General features: G+C 39.8%; 1 long non-coding RNA gene across 10 annotated transcripts in view; it reads right to left on the bottom strand.

Annotated features, from left to right (window-relative positions):
* Positions 1 to 25,632, bottom strand: part of LOC111259187 (uncharacterized) — a 30,034-nt gene extending 4,402 nt beyond the window's left edge. The window contains exons 1-5 of one of the 10 annotated variants that reach the window (XR_015310474.1): positions 25,525 to 25,630; positions 25,016 to 25,299; positions 22,849 to 22,914; positions 20,756 to 20,840; positions 16,163 to 18,247 (exon numbers count right to left, since the gene is read on the bottom strand). This is a non-coding gene — a long non-coding RNA (uncharacterized LOC111259187). Of the gene's footprint in view, positions 1 to 96; positions 1,288 to 1,336; positions 2,079 to 2,557; positions 3,278 to 14,123; positions 14,864 to 16,162; positions 18,251 to 20,755; positions 20,841 to 22,848; positions 22,915 to 25,015; positions 25,300 to 25,524 lie in introns of those variants that run through there. The other 9 variants (XR_002679470.2, XR_002679466.2, XR_002679469.2 and 6 more) reach the window with 9 other exon arrangements.
* Between the last annotated feature and the right edge of the window lie 219 nt (positions 25,633 to 25,851).

The raw sequence follows: 25,851 nt of genomic DNA, 5'->3' as shown, positions 1-25,851 counted from the left end.
ACATATTGGCGAACTTTTTGACCTTGACCGAAAAATACAGGTCTAAAGACGATTTTCGAATATGGCAATAACTTCAATTTGGTTTAGGATGCACAATCAGAAAGTAATGAAGCTTGTCACTTCAGATCGGTCACAAACAAAACACGTTTATAGCCAATTATACATATGTGGGCTTATTAAGGCTCTCTCGACAGAAGAATCTCTTGTGTATAATAGCAAAAGATGCACCAAGAAATACAGACTTTTGTTGTATCGGCACCGTGTCATTATTGAGAACTAATTCGGTTTAATTGTATAACGGGGCAGAAATGGCGGGCGTTGTTGGCATATCCCCATTTTACAAAGCCTTTCTCGGGGCAACTTTTAGGCGTGAATCAGTTTCAGCTAACGCCTGTAGATAATGTGAATAATAATAACAATGGTGGTCTTTAACAAAAGAAAAGTTCCGCTTATTATAATGGGTTCACTGTTTCGGCTCTCCGTACAAACTTTGCCCGTCGGAGTAAGGCGTCTTGAATGAAAACAATTTTTTCGCTTTGGTCTGTTTTTTAAAATCAGCGGTTGTTGCATCACAGCAACAGAGATATGTCCGGATAACAGCGTCGCGTATACAAGAGATCGTGAATTCTCGAGGGGAACTGGCTTTTAACAAAATGTTTATTATTTCTGTTATATATGAGCTAAAACAAGTAATTTAATTCGATCAGAAACGACAAAGAACAATGTTATGAAAGGCCCCCAGAACGCGTCAGAAATATTCACTGATCTAAGTAGGCTTGGACTTGCAAACGATTGTCGAAATAAGGGCATTCGAAATGGAAATATCGTTTACCGAGGAATGGGTCGCGACTTGCGGACTCTAAGCAAATCGCGCATTACGCTACAATTCCGTGAATATTTCTCAGAAGTTCTGATACACACAAGGATCTGCGTGGATAGATTGGGGTTAGAGTTTCACCACACCATCGTCTAGCTTTCTTTCACAGAATGAACGGGACCAAATGGAAGGGCAATTTAGTATCTTCAGAGGTTATTGCTTTATTGGATGTGTTCTCTTTCGTGTAGGGCATTCTGGTTGAGAGCAGTAAATTTCAGTCACGGCCATTGTAACGCATACGATGTTGTGTTATTCTTTAAGCAGACGCATCAAGGTAAACGACATGTTTCGTCGGTATGTTTAGCTTCCTTTGCATAATGGGACTTACAGAAACGTACTAACAACCCTAGAAGAAGAAGAAGAAGAAGAAGAAGTAAACTGAGATATGTAGAAGATACAAGGGTCTGGTCCTGAAATATAAATTTTGATAGAATTCATTAACAGTTAATTTTGTACCATTCACAGTGTATGACTTTATTACAATTTTATTACGCGTGTGCTATCTCCCAAAGTATATTATGTATTGCGTGCATCCAAATTTTGGCACCTAAACGGTGCGTTTTAGGTTAAACAGTGTGACCTAACTTTGTGACACATCGTGCTGAGGGCCAACCATCCGGACGTAAAATTCGAAACGTACAGATGAAATAATTTAGTCAGATTGTTATTATAAGTTATTTAACAAAATTGTAAGAAGCTCACCCAAGCACTCAACCACGATATGTGAATCTTAATAAGACATTAATAGAATTATACTACGAATTCTTAGTCAGCTTAACATAGGCCAGTTTAAACACACACAGTTCATAGAGCCAATTTGATAGTCTGATAGCACCATTACAAAGAAAAGGCTGACTAACGAGACGTTCATTCTTAAAGAGGTTAGACCATTGGCCTATGATAGCCTATACTCGTTCTCCTGGCCCTGTTCATCAAAACAGCGAGTTTCCACTAGCAGTTAGCAGTGGACTGTTTCATAACGATTAACAATTGCTATACGACCAATGTCAACTCTTGCTCACTGCTGTTCTTCAAGAGGTGTCAAGGGGGGCCGCTATGTAATAGCTCTTTCGGGCATCAACTGACAATATACGCGCTCGTGCAAATTTTCCTGATATTGTGAGGGGATCCGTTTTCCTTACGGCGTTCCCTTATTGCCGTTGTAGCTCTATTGCCCCACGTGGATCAAGCAGTTGTATGCCTATATTATGAAACGAGTATAGTATGTATGTGTTACTATATATAACTGCGTCGCTCACACCGTCGCCATTTTGTCGCTCTACTGACTTGTATCTATTTCTGCTGGTGTGCATTTTTGACCTGCTCTCTACTGAGAGCAGATATAGGTGTTTCAAGCATTCTCACTATTAACTGTGACTCTAGTGCATCGTCAGTATATCAGGCAATAATTACAATGGGAATCTATAACGTGTACTCAACCCCGAAAGGTTCCGAAATAATTAAAACCCCCCCAGCGCTCCCTTGGTACTTGTTTGCCAGATGCTGTTTTTTTATTACTTTTATTCCTATTATTACTTTTATTACTGTTGTGCATTCCTCGAATGGGCCTAGAGCAATGAATTTTTTTTGATAATGCTTTCATGTTTATAAATCAACACATTTACTGTTTATTAGCAATAGATCGACGAAAAAAGAAGTACCTAAACTTTTGCTGTTTATAACTTTGCCTGTTTTTATTATTATTGATTGTAAAAACCTTTCTATGAAAGAATATAATATTCGTCTAGTCTTTCCATGGTTATTTCAGCGAAGGTTCGAAACATATGCGTTTAGTATGAGACTCGTTAATTTTGTAAAACTTAGGCTAGCAGCCACTATTCAAGTAACGTTCATTGTATAAACAGAAGGGTGTTCATAGCGCAGGTAGCTATTGGAAAAATAAATAAACAAAATGTTTCGAGATTTAGCCGACACCTCTATCAAGTACCCCATCACAGGGCTAGCAGCACAAAATGAAGTTCCAACTTCAAGCCGGCCAACTTGAATCCAGACCACCACATAGTCCTCACGTTCAGTAGAGAAACATGGAACGAAAACTACCAATAATATAGACATGTACATTTGACAAGTAACTGCAAGGTTTTCAATGATAGAAACTTTTTGTTAGTCAATTGCTACACTCCGCCCAAAATTTTTCGCTGCCAGAAAAAAGTCTCTTGATTACGACATTTAAATCAGTCACAATATTGTCAAAACTAAACTAATTGTGTTTTTTTTTATATTTGATCAAGAAATTAGAGAATTAGAGGTTGAAGTTGTTTATTGTGCAAAATCCATCTTCGGCGTTAACATCCCAAAATCAGGTGAAATAATTGGTTCGAACTACCCGGCGTATAATCGTCGACGCCTAGTTAATCTTGAACTTCCTTGCCTCTGATCCTAAACGAGTGTACGGAAAATCGGCAAGAGATATAGCATTAGATCCCTGTCTGCGGCTGTGATAATTAATAAGTGATTCATAAATATGTCACCTTTAGGTTATCAGCAAACAGTGAGAGTATTTAGTTCCCGCAAAAAAGGTAAATATTTACATGTATAAAAACAAAGCAAAGAAAAGGCAATTCGGTGACCACAAAGGGAAAGTCAATAGAAATTTACTGAAAAAATGTCATTCCATAGACATCTAATAAACGTCCGTCAAACTCCATTGCTAATTCTTTTCACTCCTCCAAACAATGATGTAAGTCTGACATGGCCCGGTACTTTACCAAAGTTGAAAATCGCGCTACTTGTGCAATGTTTGATAATCTTTTGCCTGTTATTGAGGTGACGTTTTTGGTGTTTCTTATACCACTATATCTACGCAAAAAATTAGGAGAAGGGAAACATTCAATACCAAGCATCGCATGTGCAACCGCGCTAAATTTCGAATGTTTGCCTTGTACGATGTTTCGAGATACACGGTCTTACTGACTGCGACGAACAGCAGAGGATTCAGTTAAAAAGGATTCCTTTCACAAGAGGTACAAACAGTCCTCAGGGGGTCGCGTGTCGCTAAAGATAACATAGTATAACGCCAGTTTTACGCTTTTCCGGAAAACAGTTACTCAGGATAAAAAATGTTGCTCAGGATAACAATTCTGCCGTACAGCATAAGCGCCTTTTACCTGACCTGTTCTCCTTATAGAATAACGCAAACGTGTTAACTTCAAAACAAAAATAACAGAAAGAACGAAACTAGAGTAAACTATATCACTTGCAAAAGTTCACTGAGAGGTTCTGAGTGAGTTGTAGTATCGCCTTTTTCCAGGGAACGACGACTGTTTTATTTTGTCTCCGTGCTCTTCATCTCCGACCACTTTTCTACCCAGAAACTGAGCAGTTCCATTAACCCGCCATGCAACGTAGTTGCGATAACTCTGTGGAGAAAGAGGGGGGCAATAGTCACATCACACCTGCTATTACGATTACTGTTGTCTGTGTGGGTATTGGCAAGCGGATGGCGAGTGCGCGCGCTGCCGAAGGAGAAGTATGCCGAAAACCACATGGACAATGCTACGTTGCTCCGCATATAAGGGATAGTTTCCTGAAGTAAATCTCTAAATGGGATCATCATTCATGCCTGCCAGGCCACCAGGCCCGCATCGCAGTATCGCCGAAAACGCCAATCCGAACACGACCTTACTTATTAGCTGCCTGTGTCCAAGCGTCAGCCCATTCGTAGCCTTCAGGGGCCTACTAGAAGCGACATAATAGGGTGTAGTCCAGATCAAATCGAGGACACGAATCCAGTAAGGAACAGGCCAGGGCATCTATGCAAGCTTCGATCTGACAGTAAATTAATCAAAAAAAACAAGACCTGCAGGGAAACCACATTGATGCAATCTTGCAAGCGGTAATGGCAACCTGATTGACAGCTTCGCGGGACGAACAGCTGCTATGAACCATACGATCAGTTTTGTTATGAGAAATTGCCTGTTATATAGGAAGTCGAACGCAGAAGAAGATTCTCGAATCTTCTTCTCAATGTTTTTTTTTTTGTTTGTTGTTTCGATCACTCCACTACAAGTGTTATTTAAATGATTACAGCGATGTTACGAACCACGCGATCGTAATTGTTCTTTAAGAACAATATGATTAGCAAAAATACTGAAGGAAGTTGCTTGTTTTTACTTAGCAAAGACTACGGTCAGAGATGCGAGATGTGTACGGTGAGCTTATGTCTGCTTCCTCAAATGACAATATTCATTATACTATCGATTTGTATCAGGCAGGGTTCCGCATAGTTACGCCAGAGCACTACGATGAAGAGAAAAAGCAAGCGGAATACTTCGAAGAAAATGAAGATTTCCTAATATAAACAAAACAATGTATAGTTGAAATTTCAAAAAAGGTAATGTTTAGAGAAAATCTGCTCCTCTTAGCGGGTAAATTAGCACATTGTTGACGTATATACGATATGGCGACGTCGCAACATACGGTGACATAACGTTAGTGATGTTTTTTTTGAAACTCATAATTTTCAAAAGAAAACACAAAGCATACCGCGTAAATAATTACCCTACATTTTACATATGCTACTTTTGTATCACAGGCATTAGAGATAATTTTGTTACGACTCGCTGATCACCCGTCGTGCATTTTTCTTTGGCTGAACTAATTCTCGAACAAAACCAAATCAGTTATTGGTAGCGCCAGCTTCTTCCCCCTGGGAACGATCCTCCGAGAAAGTAACAATGAAGCCATGTTGAACAGAACCTTTTGGGAACGCGTCTTTCAGTCTGGGCGATTATCCTTCATTGTTCCACACTAGTTAGCCTCACAACGCATTTGCCTGTCTCGAGTGTATCGAAGCTGATCGAAAACGACTATCTAATTGCGAGTACAAAGCGTATCAGCCAACAGAAGTGGTTGGCATAATTACCTACACGTGAGTCCTCTTCGGTTATTCTTCATGCTGCCTTTCTTGACTCACCTTCAGTATTCAATATATAAGACATCTAATGATGACATTGATGTTGTTTTTATTGTCTGAAAAATTGTTAACGAGTAGTCGCGTCATCTGATGTTCATTGGCCCACATTTGTGGACAATTCAGTAATGAACCCGTGAGTCTGCTTTGTCCAGCCCTATTTAAGCAAGTCATGTCCAGTCACGACACGGTACACCTTTCAAATCAAACCTTACCGACCTGTACTGGAAGGACCCACCGTATACTGGGGATCGATACTACGACAGCGAGCACCCCTGTATGGAAAAATGGAATGGTATTTGTTGACCTGAAGTTAGGCCTTGCGCAAACAACCCAAGGTGATCTCATATTACATCGGGAGCCTAATTAACCGTGCTTAGCCTAAATTAAAATATACGGGTTGACTTAAACTCGACGATAATCTAGAGTTAACAAACAGGCTTTATCGACGGTTGCATGTACACACATGGTAACAAGTCACGAATTTTGGGGTGACGAGCGCACCCCATGTGCTTGATCGACCCTCGTGTAAGGTCACTGAGAACAATATACGTATTTGATTCTTTTTTTTTTTTCGCTATCTGTCTTTTAAAATATATATTATAACCAATTAGACCTAAAATGTTAAAAAAAAAAGCCCAATTATACTTGAAAATGTGCGTATCACGTATGTATTAAAAAAAAACCCTTGATTACTACGAAATCTTTTTTAATCGCCCTAACTATTACGTTTAAGTGGCCCCTTAAACACTGGTTGTTACCACTGTTTCAAATTACTGTGAAGTATTAAAATAGGCTACATTTCGTTAGCATTAAATATATGCAGATGTGATCACGGCAAATTCGAACTTTCTACTCTCTTTCCGTGCTCATTTTTTTATGTATATAACGACACCAGCCCATGCATCGGTGTATAAGCCTGAATGCTGCCTCTTATTTGAGCCTTCCTTGTTCAACCGCTTTCAATAACTACTATCTGCAACTTGAATAAGTGTGCGCTCGTAGCTCATATATATATATATATATATCGTACGCCTTCCGAAGGCAATACGGCGCAATTGTAATAACGGCGGCTTAACCATCGAAATCGTCGTCAATCAGTGTCTAGCTCCGTTGCAAGTTCCTATTACCCACCCAATAAGACCAGTACGGCAGTTCTAAACGTCTATAATAGTGCAGAACTTGGTAAGTTGGGAGTAAAACTAGACGAAAGCCGGAGACCACACAACTCGTAACGCTGAATAAGCATTTCTATAGGACATTCGGTTTTCACTCTTTCGCCCAATTTTGTCACGTTTACCTGGTCATTATGTGTGCAGGCCCAACGTGAAGTTCAGAGCCTCATACTTGTCCGATTTTTATTTCTTACAGATACTTTCTGTTTCTCTTTAGCTTGAGGAATAGGCGGCGGAAAATACAGATATGTATCTGTAGGTACATGCTTTTTTCACTGATGTCAATCTTCCCATTTTCGCAGGGCCGTAATTGCCCGTGTAGTACTCTGTTAGTTAATTGTATAACATTTCCGAATGCTGTGCTCTAGCCGTGATTTGTCATGTCCTATATAGCAGTAGATAAGCGCCGTTGTTGTTGTGCCGAGCTTGATCCAACTGTGCAAATCTAGCCCCCGTAGTTTTTCGAAGAAGTTAGCGGTAATATTAGAGATCTTGACACAAAGTTCCTTGTATTTTTTGCCGGTAGTTTGATCTGGAGTGCCGGTATATTACGTTGAAAAGCCAGCTTCCCAGTGGGTCAAAGGAATATTAGAGCAACAAATGCTCCTTCCAACAAATTTACTTCTTTTGATGTTCGTGACCTGCACTTTTAACTTCGGGGTACGTCATCATTGCGCTCTCTCGTCTTCCCTCTACCTGCACTATCGCTTGCTTTCTGGACGAAGTACAGTTCCGTCCTTGTCGTCTATGGGTTGACGACTACATGTCATGCCTCAACAGCTCGGTACAGTCTGCTCTTGCAATCAGCTTGGATCCAACCTAAATATTCCTAGTTTTACGTAAGATGCAAATGTCGCTAAGCATCGCATCAGACAGACAGACAGAGAGATAATCTCTTTCAGGACGAAACGAAACGTGTCTACGCGCAATTTCGAACCTACACATTTTCACGGATGCTACAAAAACGCCTTACGACTACATCGTTACGGAAGCATTCCGCTAGCACGCGTTTAGTCTATTTGCCATTCTGTCTTTGACGGAAAGCAGCAGTTTTCGAAAAACTTGATTTTTTCCGTCGAAAATCTACATACCGTTCGGTCGTCTAGGCACAAGACCCATACACGGTACGGAAACTAAAAACAAAGCCACTGGCACTAGTGTCTACTTTGTAAGCTAATGTGAACTTAAAGATGGCGCAACATCAGACTATGAATAGATTAAAAGAAAAAAAGCAACAGGAGAAACTTAAAACACGAGAAATTGATGCGTTGAGAGATTGATTCTATTATTTCATTGATCTTAGAGATTTTTAAAGGATTAGTTCGTTACTGCTGGACCATATTGACCGTAGGTCTCAGTTGATGGCATCGACTTTACATACGATTGCCAGAAAAGCACTTCGTCTTTGGCCAACAACACAACGCAACGTTGCGCAATTCGATAGTAACTTCAGTCGACGAAAATTCTTGCTGTTACATCATTGTGAAAGGCTTAATTGCGCAATGTCAAGCCTGTGTTCGTGAAATACAACATGGGACACCTTCTGTTGAAACATCGGTTGATTTATTTGCCTACAAATACAAGTTAGTGTCGTCTAGTAGATCTTACGAAAAGAAATTGGCCATAATTAATTCAAGATTTTTTTTCGTTCGAAAGCTATGGAGCGTCACAAATGAAAGATGTGCTTAACTACGATTGGGTCCTAACTCGACCTGCACCGTATAGCTTCGATTCTACATTTGCAAGCTTGTAAGCTAGTACAGTTGAAACGGCATCTGCGTTAGGAAACACAGCGTGCTATCGGTGCTATAGAAATAGTTGTAGAAGGATAATAGTATTAACAATATTTGAGAAATGAATCACAAAGTTTACATTATGCATTGAAAAAACCGACCCCTTACTCATATCGACTTTTCACATTTGAGCTGTGAATATTTACCTAGATGGCTGCTGCGTTTACATCCAACATAAAGTGAAAGATCATTTGCTTAGGTATCACTCTTAGAAAAATTAAGCTGACCATACAAACGTTTGTGTGACCTTATTCTCAGTAGTACTTGTCCTACATGTGCTCACACCTTTTGCTACCACATATGCCATACAGCGTAATGATAATTCAAACCAGAACCTCTACCAATGGTCCTCGCCCCGTAGGCAGATATATGGTGTTTACAAGCGGCAGCGCTTCCGTCGTTTTGGTATTTCGCTGTCAGTAACTCACTTCAGGCATGGTACGTAACATCAGTAGAATAAAAGGCGTAAGACATAAACTGGGACAGAAAAATACTGTTTTAGTGGTATAGCAGTTTGCACCAATACGCCCCGCCGTCCAGTTCAAACAAAGAGCCCCCAGGGGCCCCATTGTTCGACCACCCGGAAAATACATACTAGTGGATGAAATCGAGGCAGGCCGAGAGGACAGACCATTATTCATTCAGATATAGTACGATACCGAGTGAGTACCGAAACGAATAAGAGAAATAAATAGAGGCTAGGCTTTTCTATGAAATAGTGCAACGCGGTTTAGACCTTCGTTTAGCCATTCGCGTATTTTCCTGGTCTAAGAAGATTTTCATGAACTCGTACCTACAAAAAATGAAGGCTTGCCTGCCTGTTTATATGTAAAGTGGCGGCGGCGGCAGCAGCACACAAAGTGGACTATGCTACACTGAGCCGGCTCAAAAGGAAGCGTTCCCGATAGTACGATATGCATGGTCATGCACGAAAATTAATCACGACGGCACCGAGGGTTGCCAGAAGGGAAACGATATAGAGAGGAAGAGAGAAAAAGAACGGCGGTTCGCGCGTGTATTTGCGTGCCACAAACATATTCAAGTCCAGATGGAAACAGCATTTTCCTATGTATACTTGCAATCAGCACAAGCAATACTTGCGTCACTGTAGGCCGTATGGTACGACAGCATTAGTGGGGCGCAGAAATTAGATATAGTGCAGGTTACAGGTGGACTATTAAAAAAGCTGCTAAAATTATCTAGTACTACAAAGCAATTCAATACGAGTATATTCTTCATCTTCATGACTTCCATAGCGTGATTCCACTACGGCGGATGCTGCGATCTTTGAAAGACTGAGAAACAAAAGGCCGAAAAGAGGGGGTAAGAACTGACCTTGTGGAAAGGCCCGCGTCAACAAAACGACACGGATCAGCGCTAGTAGACAACAAGGCTGATCTGCGTATAGTATGCCTCTACCACTCCAGTCGACTTCCTCGTAGAAACCACTGTGCCAGTAGTTATCGGCGTCGAACATCCGTCACCCTGCTAGCAGCTGCTTGGATTCGACTATCTTGTGTTTCGCATACCTGTGTCTAATTGGGCTAGCGTCGGCAGGCATATGGTTATCAAAGCCGTTACGTGTGTGACTTCAGCATTTCAATGCAATGCTCTAATAGCCGCTTCTATGAAAAATCTGTCGATTGCATCTGCGCCCACTAGCCGAGCTAAATAAGCGTGGGTTATTTACTGCCTCTATGGCAGACCCGTTTTACCTCTTCTTGCCACCTGGCAAATTTCAGTGACTCGACAATGGTTTTCTGTGTGAACTCTTCAGTAATTGACAGTATCGTGGAAGGAACGCCGGCGAAACAGTTGCCAGCTGGTGATGGGCTAGACTGATTGCTCTATTGCTTTAATAATAATCTTGCTCTGATGACTTCTCGATGATCCTAGTGGCTATATCTACGACACCTCCTGTTTCCTTATCTGACTGGCGGCGGTGGTGTGGCATGCCGACCAGGGATCTAATCTGTCGACAGAATTATATATTATATTGAAAAACCCAACACGTATACAAAATGCACGTGTGCATGTGCGTCTCTCTCTCTCTCTCTCTCTCTCTCTCTCTCTCTCTCTGGATCTTCCATATTTAGCGAAGTGTACACCATCCTTTTTGGTTCGGCGTAGTTCATCAAAAAAAGTCACTGTAATTGTAGACGCACGAAACTATAATATAGGCACGTATTAGTTAGCGTATAGTATGGCTTGGATAGTGGGTGGGATTATTATTGCTTGTCCTCTACATGCCAGTGCCTTCTCAACACCACGTTCACATCGTGCTTCCCAGCGTGAGAAAAGCATACGTTTCCTTGGCAGGCCAACCGTCTTAAATTGTTTTACCTAACTGTTTCATAGCCAACAATATGCTGTGTCTCCTTTAACGTGATTCACTTGGCCATGCTGTTGCAATGACGATGTTCGATCTGTTCTATTTATTTGCTTATTCCATTGTTAACGAATGTCGACTCAGCGATACGGTTTCACCATTCCGAAATACACATTTCTGATAGGCCATATTTCCTAAGTTAGAGACGCACGCATCGGAGACGTTTAGGTCGTTAGTCTTTGGATTTTGCTAGTATGCTTTCTACTGGTTTGTGATCAGAGTGCACTATCATTCTACTCATCGCATTCGGTAAAAAATTCGGTAATTATACCTCGGTATAATTACCGAATTTTTACATGTCACCGAGATGGTTAAGTAACTTTCTCTTAATTAACGCGTACTTTTATTCAATTGTTGTTAACGTATATGCTACTGGTTTATTATCCTGTAGAAGTAAGCCTTTTTTAATTGGCTTAGCCTACTCGACTTGTGTTAGTGTCGGTATGAGTTTTTATGCGTTTTTCTGTTGACTTTCATAAAAGCTAATCGTTGCTGGTTTTTTTTTCAGAAAAACAGAGGTTCTATGATTAACGATAAGTGAGGGATAAATATTGTTAACGTAACCTGAAAAGCTTATCGCTCCTTTCATGTTTCTTTGTTTTCAGCCCGTGCCTGCTAATGATATGGTCCGTTTGTTGTTTTTGCTGTTGTTAAACGAAGTTTGACTCTCACTGGATCGACGTCCTACTTTTTTGAAGCCCGCACAGTCCGGTATTGATCCCTGATGATGGCTTCGTCTATGGTGTCTCTTTGCCATAGTATCAACCGCAATCATCGCAATGTTTTTAAGCCCATGAACTTCACATCTCTCCATTCCGCTAAGGCAGAGTCTGTTCCTCCGGGAGGCTCTACGGTATTGACAGCGTCCTATGAATATTCACGAAGTTGGATTGTCCTGACTCTCTAGATTTAGTTATTTGATAGAATTCTGATTCTGTCTTGGCGTCAAGTACTGAACACACTTTTGCTTTTCTAGGATGATGCAGGGTATTATTATTGATGGGCATTGAATATCTACGTTTTTGAATAACTTCGTTTAGCGCTTGCAAATCTAATACGATTCGTAGCCTATGACCAGGGCAATGAACAGTTACGAGGTTGGAGACGCTTCTGCCAAAAAATCTACCTTCTGATTGACTTGCTTGCCCTCTGGATCTTTAACTCAATTCCCTACGGCTTCGTAAACGTTATTGGCTATAGCACTACGGCTGCTACACAAGCTTTGCTCCCTCTCTGATGGGAATTTTTATTGGGTGCGGTCACTCGCTCAGGCCATTGAAGATGTTTTCGCACTCATATACGAGTGTCTCCAGTCGATAGTTCTCCTTCTTTTGAGCCATTCTATTCACGCTTTCTGCTTCACTTGTCTATCGAGTTATCTTTCGCTCGAGACGTGTGTTGGCAGATAATAATGTTTCTGAATCCCTGTCGATTGTTTGGGATTTTTTTGTTTTTTTTATTTATTTGAATTTTTGATGTTATGCGTTGCCATGTTGCCCTTGTTCCTGCTTGCAGGTCATCGCACTGCTTTAATATGTCATTGCTTCAGGTGGCCACCCAATGTCTTATGTGTCTTTAGGGCCATGTCATTGCATGTTGCTCCGGTGTTAGTGCTCGCACCTTTCTGCGTCGGTTTTTGACCTGCAAGTTGATGTACGGCTTCCAATTTGGGCAGTCAGCCTGTCATCTTGGTTCAAAAGAAATCGCTTTCTAAGTAAAATGTAGTTTTGACTTAGTTTTCCAACTGGCCTTTCTGTTGTACCCTAACACTGTGTTCGTGTTCCTGTCCCAATGCGGCTACGGTGATTTACCTTATGCAACAAGGTATGCTTTTGTTGTTCATTTGTTTTGGCGTTTATTTTGCCCTGTGTAGTGCTCCGGCCGTGCGTGCGGCCGAAACTCGCCCATTATTTTCTGTAGTATCATGTCAATCCTCGTGGATCATCTGAAGTTCTTTTTCGTTGTCTCTGTAGGTTTTCAGAATCCGCACCACGACATCAATGGTTTGATTCGCATGATCAGTTCCTCCAAACAAAGTTCCTCTGGCCATATTGAAACGCGTGCCTAATATCAGTTTGTTTCTGAGTATCGTTGTTTCGATCCCTCTGTAGGCACATTTCTTGCGCTTTCATTTGTTCCCAAAACCCTTATTCTGTTTTGGTGTCACCCTGACTGCCTCGTAAAAACGAATACCTGTGAAGAAGCATATTTTGATGGCACCTGCATCGTCGCGATGAATCCTCGAATTTTGAGGGATGCGCAGGACCCGCCCAGGTGAAGGGCTTCGTCCCCGTCCATCATAGTCGCGTCAAGGCTCTTCAGAAAAATCGGTTTGCATCTGCGAATACAGATCTGGGGTGTACGAGCTGTAAACCAAGGATTGAGTTCGCACATGTCATTTGGCAAGGCGTAGTCGACCTATTCCTCTGAGAAAATCAATCATTTCATTGGTCAATGGTCGCATAACGGTGCCCCTATGCAACTAAATTTCCTTTGCTTGTTCCTGCCATTAACGCTTATCCCGCATTGCTTCGCTTTACCGTCTTGCCAAAATTCTCCATGAGCGAAGCTCAATTCTGCTCTGCCGGCTGCGTTATGTCAGTGTATCATCATATGAATGACACTGTGCCCGCGGTGCAACGGGTGTACAGATTGTCTCTCTGAGGTTTATCTTTGTTGTCTGTTGTTATCATGTCCAGTTATGAATGCTGGTGGATAATTTGACATATTGGAAACAGTCCTCCCTCAACACTCTGCGCGTTGCGCTTAACATAGAAGCGAAATAAATCATTGAGCAGTCTTCTATGATTCCTGCAAAGGTATTTCCTAGTTTGTTGACGTCCGCAAACACCGATTTGTCATTCTTTAATTAATAATTTCGTCAAATGAAATAAAGTTACCTCCGATTAGGACGCCACTCGATAACATAGTGTAAGTTTAGAGTGTCATTAAAAACCAATAGGCGACACACATCATTGAACACATACAAACAAAAAAAAAAATGCAATCTAGTAGGAGACGTAGCAAACTTCAACGTCTTCTAATATACTACGTAATCGCACATTCTATACACCGTTAGTAATGTGTACCTTAAAAAAAAGTAAGTAATTTTATAATACATAATAATTTGCATGTTTAATTAGGCTCTCCTTCAGGTGTACTCCTTTCGAGCTTGCTAAAGAGCTAAGTGCTAGCCCAACTGTCCTTTGAACTTGCAGTTGGGATCTCACTCTTTTCGACTGAGAATACGCACATATTGGACACGGAAACATAATTCAAAGCTTCCAGTACAAACCACTGATGCTACATACCGCATACAAGGATCTTCGTTTTTGGTTCGGAACCATTTAGTGCTGGGCCTTATAGAAGTGAATGTCGTATGGCGGTTTTCATCGTGCTCGGCACCTTTCGCCTATATTCTAAGTACATAGATTTGAAAATTTTCTTTCCAGAGCATAGAGCCTTTTCAACTTCCACGCAATGAGCTTTCTGCTGAACGTACGTACTCCTACACACTCGCGCAAACATATATCGTCTGCAGACATTACTCAGCGAAGATTGCGTTCGAGTAAGATTCGATTACCCATTTATTTTTCTTCTCGATGCAATCGATACCTGTCGTAATTTACGTATGGGCCTTGGACGTAGGCTGAAAACCTTCTCTAAAATATGCCGGCCATGTCTCAGTGAGCACGTCTACAAGCAGACATTATATAACAGTTATTAGAAAAGATATAGAAATTATATATATAGAAATTATAGGAAAGATTTTAATCTTCCTATTTCTTTTTTTTGTTATTTCAACTATAATAGAATCGATCAGTATTGCCACAAGTTTCGTGCGGATACATACAGTTATGTACAATGCAACCTATATAATCGTAACTAAATCAAAGCTGATTTGGAATCTCGTGCTCAGATGATTTCGTCTCACCGTAAGGTCAACCGTAAGGGGTGCCAGCATTTTAATGGTCCACTAAAGGGACGCTAATCGCAGTGTTTATTCTAGTGTTCAATGTCTGACTTGGTAGAATAGTACGAAATTCAGATACGTATTAGTACGTGTTTGAATACGTCTTTTAATATATTAATTGTATCGTGTTCTATTATAGGGCGAAGTCACTTTTTTTTAGTAAATAATCTACTTTAGGCTATACTTCTAAATAAATCATGTCGTTTCCATATAAAACTATTTTATTCTGGGTTTAGATTATTCTGCCAGATGTTTCATGGTGTTCGTTGTCAAGAGCAGCTTCTGAAGCTACCGGCTATCGGTTCCTTCAGCTTTATTACAATATTCCTTAAAGCATCATTTTGATAATACGGCTATTTCTCGAAACAGCCGTATGCTGACCAACGAGACGGTCGAGTCTACTCTCAATATACAACGTATTTCGTCTAAAACTGAAATTTCTCTTATGAATAGATTGTAAATAGACAGATATATAACGTATTTCGTCTAAAACTGAAATTTCTCTTATGAATAGATTGTAAATAGACAGATATATAACGAGATTTTTTGCGTGTGCTCTAAATGGAAATCCTGACGGTCGTGTTTATATAAACTACCACTCGATTTCAGATCTAAACTACCATTTTAGCCAACAAATAAGGTCTTCAAATCAAACGATACTAGTATCTATAAACCCGTTAAAGTATCACTCAGATCTGCTACGCGCGAAAATGCCAAGAACGCAAGAGGCTAGTCGTTAAAGCTTACCTAATAAGAAATTGACTCTTTATTTATTTTTCACAAATTAAAAACCTAGGTCTATTAAGAAGGGTTGTTTTTGCCGTGATTCGTTTGTTGTTTTCTTCGAAAGAGATCTGCTATTCTTTTTTTCGTGTAGCAGGCAAAGCAGGCTGCTAAACTGTATTCAGACGGAACACCCTTCATATAGAGAGAGTGCTCCAAAATACTGTTTAATAAGTTATCCTTTTCTCATTGTTTTCTTTCTAGACCATTATTAGTTAGAAATAATAGCTGGACACAGATTAACTTTTGAGCAAAGAAAATTTATTTTAAAATGTAGGTATAAAGAAAGAAATAAAGTAGCCAATAAACGGGAAACAATCAGCTCCTGATATTGGTGTTAACACATCGGGTTTTGATTTGTTATAAATGTAGGAGTAAAAATAAAAAAAAAAAACACTGGTCTGTGCTAGTAATGAAGATAATTCGTAGTCATAGATGATAATTTTTTAATACTGCTTGGAAAAAACACGAACATGCCTACATCTATTCGGAAAGATGGATTGCCAATCAGTCAAATTTCATTTATCTACTTTTGCTGGCAGCAGGCAAATACTTCATGTATACAAGTCAACAACATACTTCAATATCAGGGTGAGTATATGGAATAATTTAAAACACTGCGTCGTACGGGCTGTACGAGTTTGGTTAAATTTATAAACGTAATTCGAAGAACTTCTGAGAAGTTCTTGGAATGTTTTCGAGATAGATTTAGAGGGCGACAAGCGGCATGATACCTATAACAATTTGCTTGGCACAAAAGTGTTGTCAGGTTTGTAAAGACCCAGTTTCTTGCAGAGTCTTCAAAGCGGCGCCAGTTCATCCCGTTGCTAACCTTGAATATTTTTATTTATTATCGCCTTACTGGTTATGCAACAAATCGAAGGTTGATTTAATTAGGAATACACTATTTTACGAAATATAGCATTCATTGACGAACAAGCTTTATGTTGGAGTAAATGCAAGATTGCGATAGCACCTAAGCAAGGTAAGTTACGTATAGTAAGTATGGATACGAACACTTGACGTTTCATAAAAAGTTGCGCGATAGAAATTGGATTGGAGTCGCACAGGGGTCGGAAAGGCTAAAATTCATTGGATGCACAATTTACGTCAACCAAGGTGTCCTCAGTGTCGGTGTTAACTCTTCTTTCATTATTTGACCTACAATTTAGGTTTTGAGTGATGAACTGGGTCACTAATAAACCAGGTGGGTTTAAGTTAATAGCAATTTTCCATGTAAGATTCAAGTAAAGCCGGGTACACGTACCACCCCGATCAGCGAACTTGATACACAACTTCAACTTTTTTTTATCGCTTTTGTGGAACTGTCACGTGCCAAAACGGCCAGTTCTCCAGAAACTTCGTTTCAAAGAATGCTAGTAGCGTTACGTTTTTTGTTTTTGCTATTCAGTTTTACGTTGTACATATGTGATAGTCATTGAGAAATACAAACCTTAGGCCTCCATGACGTGTTTAACCTCTTGTGCTAAACCTACATCGAGGTTATTACTATCAGCTGCCTTAAAAACTGCTAGCCAATCAAGTTAGCTAGAAGTTAGCTAGTGAAATTGACTTATATTCAATTACATCCAGCATCGAAACGACTAGAATCACCAATGTCTCTCTATACAAATAGATGGGTGGGAATAGCGTGTCAGACATGCGATCTATAATATTTCGTTATACCGTGACTGAAAGTGTATTTTTTAGCTAAAATTTGTACAAGCAACCTTGCGCATGGGGTTCTCCTGGACATTTTCACACGAACGTCACCAAATATACGGCAAATCGTCACAGGATCTTGAAAGAAACGAGGATCCGTATGTGGTCGGTTTCATCCTCTGCAGAGCGATTTTCTCATAGATAATCATGTGAACTTTTATTGAAAATGTTATAATCGTTCCATCCACTTTGTCCTGACATATACGTTGTTGCTACTGCATGAAGTACGCGTTACACGATCATATTTTTTACCACATTAAAATTTGCAATACTTTTAGAGCATGTATACAGTGCACTAGTATCAATACGTGGGTCGACCTGCTAAATCTTTACGTTAGCGACTCATCACGGACACAGTCAGAAGTACTATACAGCTCCGTATACGCCTGTGATTTCACCTCGCATTGGCTATCCATCTCTAATTCTTCGTGGGAATGTTTATGTACATCAGCTTCAATTTAACCCGAATCCACTTTGATATACCCGAAGGGAGTTTCTTAATGTGCACGTACCTGGCAAACGGAGAGATGTAGCTTGTAAAACCCGCATGTGTTACACACGGATGTATTGATGGAGTGTTTCCGCACAGCCGCATCGCTCAGCTACTGAAAATAGGGCAAATGTGGTGCATATCGAATGAATTAAATCCATTGAAAAGTGGCGTTTAATTAATTAGATCAGCCAGTAATTGTTATATTCATGGCGGCTGTCTAACACAGTTGTGAATTACGTATTATTTAACTTGAGTTTTTGTTAACGTCGAAGTGGAGATATTCGTTTGCTGCGAGATTAATTAACAATATAGTCATGCCTAGGCCGACACGAGGTATGCCTACTATCCTTAGAATAGGATTTTTTCCACATTAGCTTAATTTCGCTTTAAACGAGTGCCTAAAATCACATTCACAATACCTATATCCTGATTATTGAAGTTTATCAGGCGCTTGATAGGCCAGCTTACGAAAGTATGTTGAACACTGCTGCCGTTTACAAAAGGCTACTTCAGCGAGTTCCGAACATCTCTTGCAACACGAGGCATGTAGACTCGATAGTGATTAACTCAGTTAGGCTGAAACATGGACGACCACTGTGAGGTGTCGGCCGAACGATACCGGCGACAAATAAACATGGAAGTGATATTAGATCAACTAACGTGTACGTGCCTAATAGCACCAACTGAAAACCCCTAGAATTGCGGTGTCGTGAACGGCCACGAGTAGGGGGCTAGCCCGCCATTTTGTGGTTTGCCGCATCGAAAACTGGGTTTCGAAGCGCCTTCACGGACCCTTCTGGGTGGAGGTTCATCATTTGCTGTTCGATAGGTGACCCACAGCCAGTCGAAACTTCATAGGAACGTAGACCTTAGCAGATCGTTCTTCTCCGAATACATTATTCGGTTAAGGATGCATGAACCACAGACAAAGCTACATCTAGCTTAGAACGTCTTATACTTGCACCATACAACATAACCAGCTATTATGGACACGAGGTTGTCGACTGTGGCTTTTCTATCGTGTCGCCGCCGCCTTACCGAGACGGCCGAGCCTAGGACGAACGAGTGAAATGGGAGTGACCGTGAACGGTACAAGCCGAGGAAATTTCTATATATCAGAAATGTATATGGTAGAATGCCGTTGGGTGATAATCGACGTAACGTCTGGTAGGAACGAAGATCGAACGCTAAAGATAGATACAACATTGTTATTTATTAACACAGAAGTCTACATAAACACGTATCGTAGTTCGTTGAGTTACGCTAACAGATATTCTAGACGTTGTAATGGACGAAATTGACTTGTTTTCCAGAAGATAATTTTGATTATTATTGTCATTGTTTTGCCTGATACATAGCACACACAGTATATGGTTTGCCACTAAAGATCTTTAATATTTTTGTTATTATATCACCGAATAATAGTACATTTGAAAGAAGTATCAAATGTATATTTCTTCATGAGAATGGTCTAAGTAAATTTCTTTTTTTTTTTTTTTGTTTTTTTGTTTAAACATCTTGATTAGTACTACGGATTCCTATTTGTATTAGTGTACCATTAATTTATTACGATAGAAAATAGTTATTTATTGTCAAATTGGCGTATTTATCTGTACAATTCTATATAGATATATAATGACATATACCTTTCATGTAATTCTCACAAAATATTCTATAGTATTTACTTTCAGGTGAAAAAAAAACAGTTACATTTTCTCTTTGAATACGTAACACTATTTTTGATTTTGTTTATTACTATTTAGGCACTTATATATAAAAACTCTAATAATAGCACCTTTTGTTTTCAAGAAAAATTAAGTTAGTTCTTACCTAACACGTTCCGAATTGCCGCCTCCGTTAATGTAAACGCTATATTTTTCAACGTTACAAAAACTAACACTGCTATGACTTCTCTTCATATCATGACACTTATCTCAGATGGTCGTGAATCTGACCTCTGTAATTTGTCGCACTGCTGCAATGAGCCTCCTATTTAAAATCGCTTCCTTATAGGAAACAGTGAAAAAACAACGAAAGATAACTAACAATTAACAACGAGTAAAAACGACAGCTAACAAAATAACAACAGAGCTTGACAACCCTTCACTATCACGATTGGGAGGAAAAATGAGTACACGTACCGAAAAACGTCTTCACAATCTTTGAGGAGAGTAACATTTTGGGCGTAATGCTGATATGAACTTCACAGCTAGAATAACTTAGCAACGTTTTATCAAAATGATGTTCAAAGTGAGTCCTACGACATCGACTTCGCTAGTGATGTTCATGCTTCGACATCAGCCGATATCAGCGCTCAGTCGCTCAACAGAGCGTCATATATGCATCAGACACTACCGATATCATTACGTTATGCACATTCACAACGAATGGATCATATCTTGCTGATTGATAGACGGCCGTAACAATGTATTAACGCAAAACATCCTACGTAATTTAGTTTCTGACGGAGACGGCTGCAAGTTGAACGGTATATCGTTCACAATACTGATGACGATGGAAAATTTCTAAGAACTGTTTTTACAAACCGTGGGAACTAGACAGAAAGGACAAGTTAACATACACTAGGTAATAAGTAGCTGCAACATGTAATGCTCACCAAAAGTCACGAAAGACGATCTTTTCTAGGCAAGCTTGATCTTTTAAAGACGCGTAAGCTTCTGGAGAGCGACAACCTCGTTCCACTGAAATACGGCGTTAGATTTTTTCACTGCCTGGTTAAATAAGGGTCAATTTTGCCAAACGGTGTATACAAGGAACTTATACGGTATTTATAGCTTAGCGTTGCTAATGTGAAACGCTTAAAGCAGTTGGAGGAATATGCCTAAAGTAGAAGATATGAATTCATAAAATCAAAAGAGGCCTATTTTTCCAATGAAGAAGATTTCGAAATCACCGAAATTAAATGTTGACAATAATTCGCTAACTATACTCGTACTATATATATTCGTACTAAGAGTAATATAATCCACAAAGAGTTTTCTAGACAAGGCGCGTGCCTTACCACGACAGTGTTGCATAACGCACTAACGTGTGATCACAGTTTGTGTTTGTAAACAGTTTGTGTGAATTGCAAGCTAAATGGTTCCAGTAGACCTTCTGGAGATCCCGTATCCACGTCAACATTGTGCGGCTCTGGAACTAGGACCTATTTATCATCAAATCTGGTCGAGTCACCCAATCAATGCCAAACGGGACCAGAAATTTCGAATGTGCCCAGGGAACCTTTTCCTCAAGATAATCGCTTGTTAAAAACAATCCTTTTCGATTCTAGGCCGAGGATGCTACACTTAGTGGCTGAGGGTTTTGAGTATGTTACGTAATGTAAGGGCGACCCTTGAGAGTCTAGGACAGATAGCTCAGCAGAGAAAATGATTAGGCAACACAGCAGGGGCCTATGCGTAAGCGTCACGGACGAGGACCACAGAGTTGAGCGGACTCATTTTAGATTTATGTGACATCACCATCGATTGTATTGTTTGCCCTATATAAATAATTAAAAAAAAAGACATTATCTAATGCCAGTACTGTAAATTAGTTTATAGCACGGGGTGTTTTGCTTTACGGCAATCACTACTATTGCTTGTAAGCGACTTTCGACTATACCGTTGCCAGAAATATGTGGAATTATATTTACATGTTGTTAATATTTATAATGTATACATATTGCAGTAGTATGCGCAACATATGCTATCAAGTACCGCGGCAAGATATTCAATGCAAGCCCGACGTCTGGCCTGAATTTTGCCTAAAATTTATTAGACTAATCTTGTAAGAAAAATAAACCTGCGTACTTGCCAACAATTTGTTTGGTGTCTTTCTGAAAATCGCACTTTCTTCTTCAAGACAATCTACATCTACTTATACAGTTCGATCGTCGTCTCTATTCGTGTGTCCTAGGAAATAGTCTCGTACATGCGCCGGGCATAAAATTATGGAACGGTTAGTATCTACGTTATTTGTTCCGTTTCTAATCATAACTGTATCATCTCAGACAGCTAATTTATTGAATATATACTGAATGTACGGTTGGTTATCACGCGGCTAGTCTTTCATGATATATAGAATGGTCAGACTGGTACACGAGCCTTCTTAGCTTCGATTATATTTATCGTCTCGTTTTTTATTAACCCTAAGTCGCTTGCGCTATTAGGCTGATGTATTTAGAGAAAAAGCATTTAAGGCTCGCATAGCTATTTCAAATAATACGGACAGTACTATTGGAAACAGCAGCTATTACCCCGTTTGTTTGAGCTAACTATTACCTAATATTGTCTTGTAGAAGGTTTCTTATTTTCGAAATATTTCGAAGCTACACCACGTTACAAGCCGGTATTCTGTACTACATCCTGGCAACGTTTCATTTTGCCTTGGCGCCGTTCAAGTAACGCTAATATTTTTCTTCTTTAACAACATGATTATTCTTCATGTTATCCAATATGGTGGCTAACAGAGAACAGAAATTACTGCTTCAAGGCCCGCTAATATTTCATAACCACACAATATAGGATATGTATTGTTTGCAATGCTATGGCCCTACGCGTTTCACTTAAATGTTGATCTATTAATTTTTATACTGAGAAAGCCCATTGGTCATTTTCGGGCCCGTTCTAACAGATTTGTATGCTCCGATAGATCGACAAACAGTCAATTGTCAGATAGGAAAAACTGTTGTTTGAAAGCTATTATTACCTCTTGTGTTACGCCAGCGACTGCCAGAGAGAACCAAGTACTCATAGCGAAGTCCTTCATCTGCTTCTTTGCAATTTTTTCAACAATGAAGACTATATTAGTTATGAAACTAACGAAGAGGGATGATCTGAACAGCTGCTTTCCCGCCGTCGAACATCCATTTCAATCTATCTTTCTGAAACTATTGCATTGAGACATATTATTTTCTTCTTTGTATTCTTATTACTTTCTGTTCAAGTTGCTTGGTCGATGCTAGTTCAGGTGTTCTGGTGTCGTTCCCTGTCAATCTTGCAGAACTGAACACAGGGTAACCTTTGCAGCATTTGCTTAATGTTATATTTGAAAGTAAAATGTAGCTTCGAAGGTTGATTTAAAAATGGAATAGTGCAGTTCCATACGATACCCAATAAAATTTGTCAGATGCTGCACTGTTCGTACGTTTAGTATCCATTGACAACAGTCACTGTTTTAGAAATAAACGTTTGCTGATTGTAGCGTCGGGAAGATAGCAACGGTAGTTCCTACCGTACGCCCCCTTACGGCGAGTCGCAGAACGAGCTCATCGGACCGTAGAAATGACTAACGCCTTTCTATGGAAACCTTATATTACGAGCATTGTTATCTAGAGTCAGCACGAGTACTTTCGAGGGCTTGTAAACCTACAGTTTTCATTACGTTTTTTTTTTTTTCAGTAAAGCAGTACTTTTAAGTAAAAGCCCGCTTTTTAGGTGAAGACGTCTAGCTTAATACAGAGACATTGGAATGATGCATCCTTATGACATGTCCTTAGGACACATCTAGTTTTTCTAAGCAAGTAGTTAATGAATAGGGTAGTATTTTTTTTTTCCTAAAAAATATATCTCCATAAATAACCTTGAAAATTTCTCGGACGAACTTTTATTGAAAAGGGCCCATCTGTGTAGATCGACATAGCTGAGGAAGATGCTATTTTCGTAAGGTAATATTGATCGAACTAGCTGATTCAGCTGGACACTTTAGACATGCAGGATTGATTGACTAGACCCTAACTAATTTTTATAAGGCTTAGGTGATTACACAACTACCCAGATATTGTCACGGCAGAAATGCAAATATAGTCAAATTTTAATGACTTGGTCTCAGCGAACAGATTAAAATTAAATGGATTATTCCTTTCCAGGAAAATTTTTTTCTTTTGGCTAGTACGCCAATGAAGTATCTATTGCCTGGTGCCCTTAAACACAAATGTAGCTTCTCAGTGGCCAGCATATTTCTAGGCTACAATTGTCAATTTTGCGGATTAATGTCTTCGAAAAAGCAATATACAGACGCTGATATCCACGATATCTCGGCTATAATTTGGTAACTGAATATCATAGGATTCTGTATATATTGAAATAGAGACACGTTCAGATTTAACATATGTAAATACATATGGTCGAAGAGATTGACTAAGTACTTTTCCGGTAAGCTTAGTTTCGTTACATCGAACATACTATTATAATTCACGCCACCTAATGGTCGTGTGCGAGTACACGTCTTATCAACGTATGTAAACTTATACACGTTCCAAAAAAGTACACGTACATGCAAATGTGGTACACAAATGGCTCCTATTGATTGATTGACTGGACAGCTAAAGAGATGCGACACAATTCGTGGTCGCGGCGTTAAAGGAGATAGTCGTTCTATATTTTCAAACCTGCGTAGAAATTAAGTAAAGATGATTCAGAGGATCGATAGCGATTTTTTAATCTTTAGCTTAAAATTATAGTTAAATAACATGATAAAAATCGGTAGTGCTCGGTCTAATTTCCAATTTATGCGAAAAATATATGCTAATTCATTGGGTGTAGAAGGTTTGCGGTACGGCTTTAATGCCTACAATTTTGCCCACTTTTTTTTTGTAATTTTGCGGTTTTAAAAGCTTTTTGTTGCTTGGCTCACGACCCCTGTAACGCACATTTCGCTCAGGCAAACTGCCTGATTCAGCAGTCCTCAGGACTGAATGCTTTGTGCACCTAATCTCGAAACAAGTTAGCTGGATTATAGACACTTTGCACGATGCAAGCGTTATCTATGTAAGCAAGACTAGTAGAATTAGGCTTAATATTTTAAATTTTATAAAAGATTTCTCTATACGGATGATGTAATGTAAATTATTATCTTTGTGAAAAGTTTAGCGTACCTCTGCGTGGAGTCGTTCGCTATAGGGGTTAAGTTCTTGTCCAGTAGGCATATGCACTTCCGTAGAAGTTCTGCTTTAAATTAGCAGTTGTTAGTAGCTGCTTAGAAAGAAGTAAACATGCGGTCACATGCCAGCACCTGTCTATCTAATGATGCACACAAATGCTTTGCATTTATTCGGGATTCAATTAACTGAATCAAGGAATTCTGTGGCTTTCAGCGGCAATCCTCTTCTCGAGAGTTGGTCGACAGCAAAAAGCGGGGCCAGACACTGACTGCAACAACCTGGAAGAGAAGCCATCGTAAACTGATAATGATAAAGCCCGTCTGTGCGTTAACACAGGTAAAAGTCAGTACAAGCAAGTAAATCAAACTAGTTCAGTGTAGTGATATGCTACGGGTGAAGTCCTGTGCTGCGATACATATTGATTACTGTGTTTTTTATAATAAAATAAAGAGTTTGTATGACTCACGATATCCAGCCATCATAGGAAGTTCATATGTCATTACCTTTCAGCGGCTGCGAAGGCGCTACAACCAGTCATTCGCTTCCTAGAATTCCGTTACTCTAGAAAATTCGACATTGAAGTTACACACCCATACGGTTTCAGTTTATATAGGTGCGATACATGGACGCCTCTGTTGTCAGCAGAGGGACGTCACGTGCTGTAACAAGATGCTACAGAATGACCCTTTCCTGTAGATGAGAGTCGGTGTAGCGATGTACGGAGCGCAAATTCAGGACGTATGGCCCTTCCAGAGAAGGGGCAAGAAACGAATTTCCCCCAAAACGTTTTCCGGGCTCGCTCTTGGCTGTATCGACTGCATCATTTAGAG

The sequence above is a fragment of the Varroa jacobsoni genome, unplaced genomic scaffold, assembly GCF_002532875.2.
Source record: "Varroa jacobsoni isolate VJ856 unplaced genomic scaffold, vjacob_1.0 scaffold_303, whole genome shotgun sequence".
Taxonomy (NCBI): Eukaryota; Metazoa; Arthropoda; class Arachnida; order Mesostigmata; family Varroidae; genus Varroa; species Varroa jacobsoni.
This window is presented reverse-complemented; position numbering and strand designations above follow the sequence as displayed.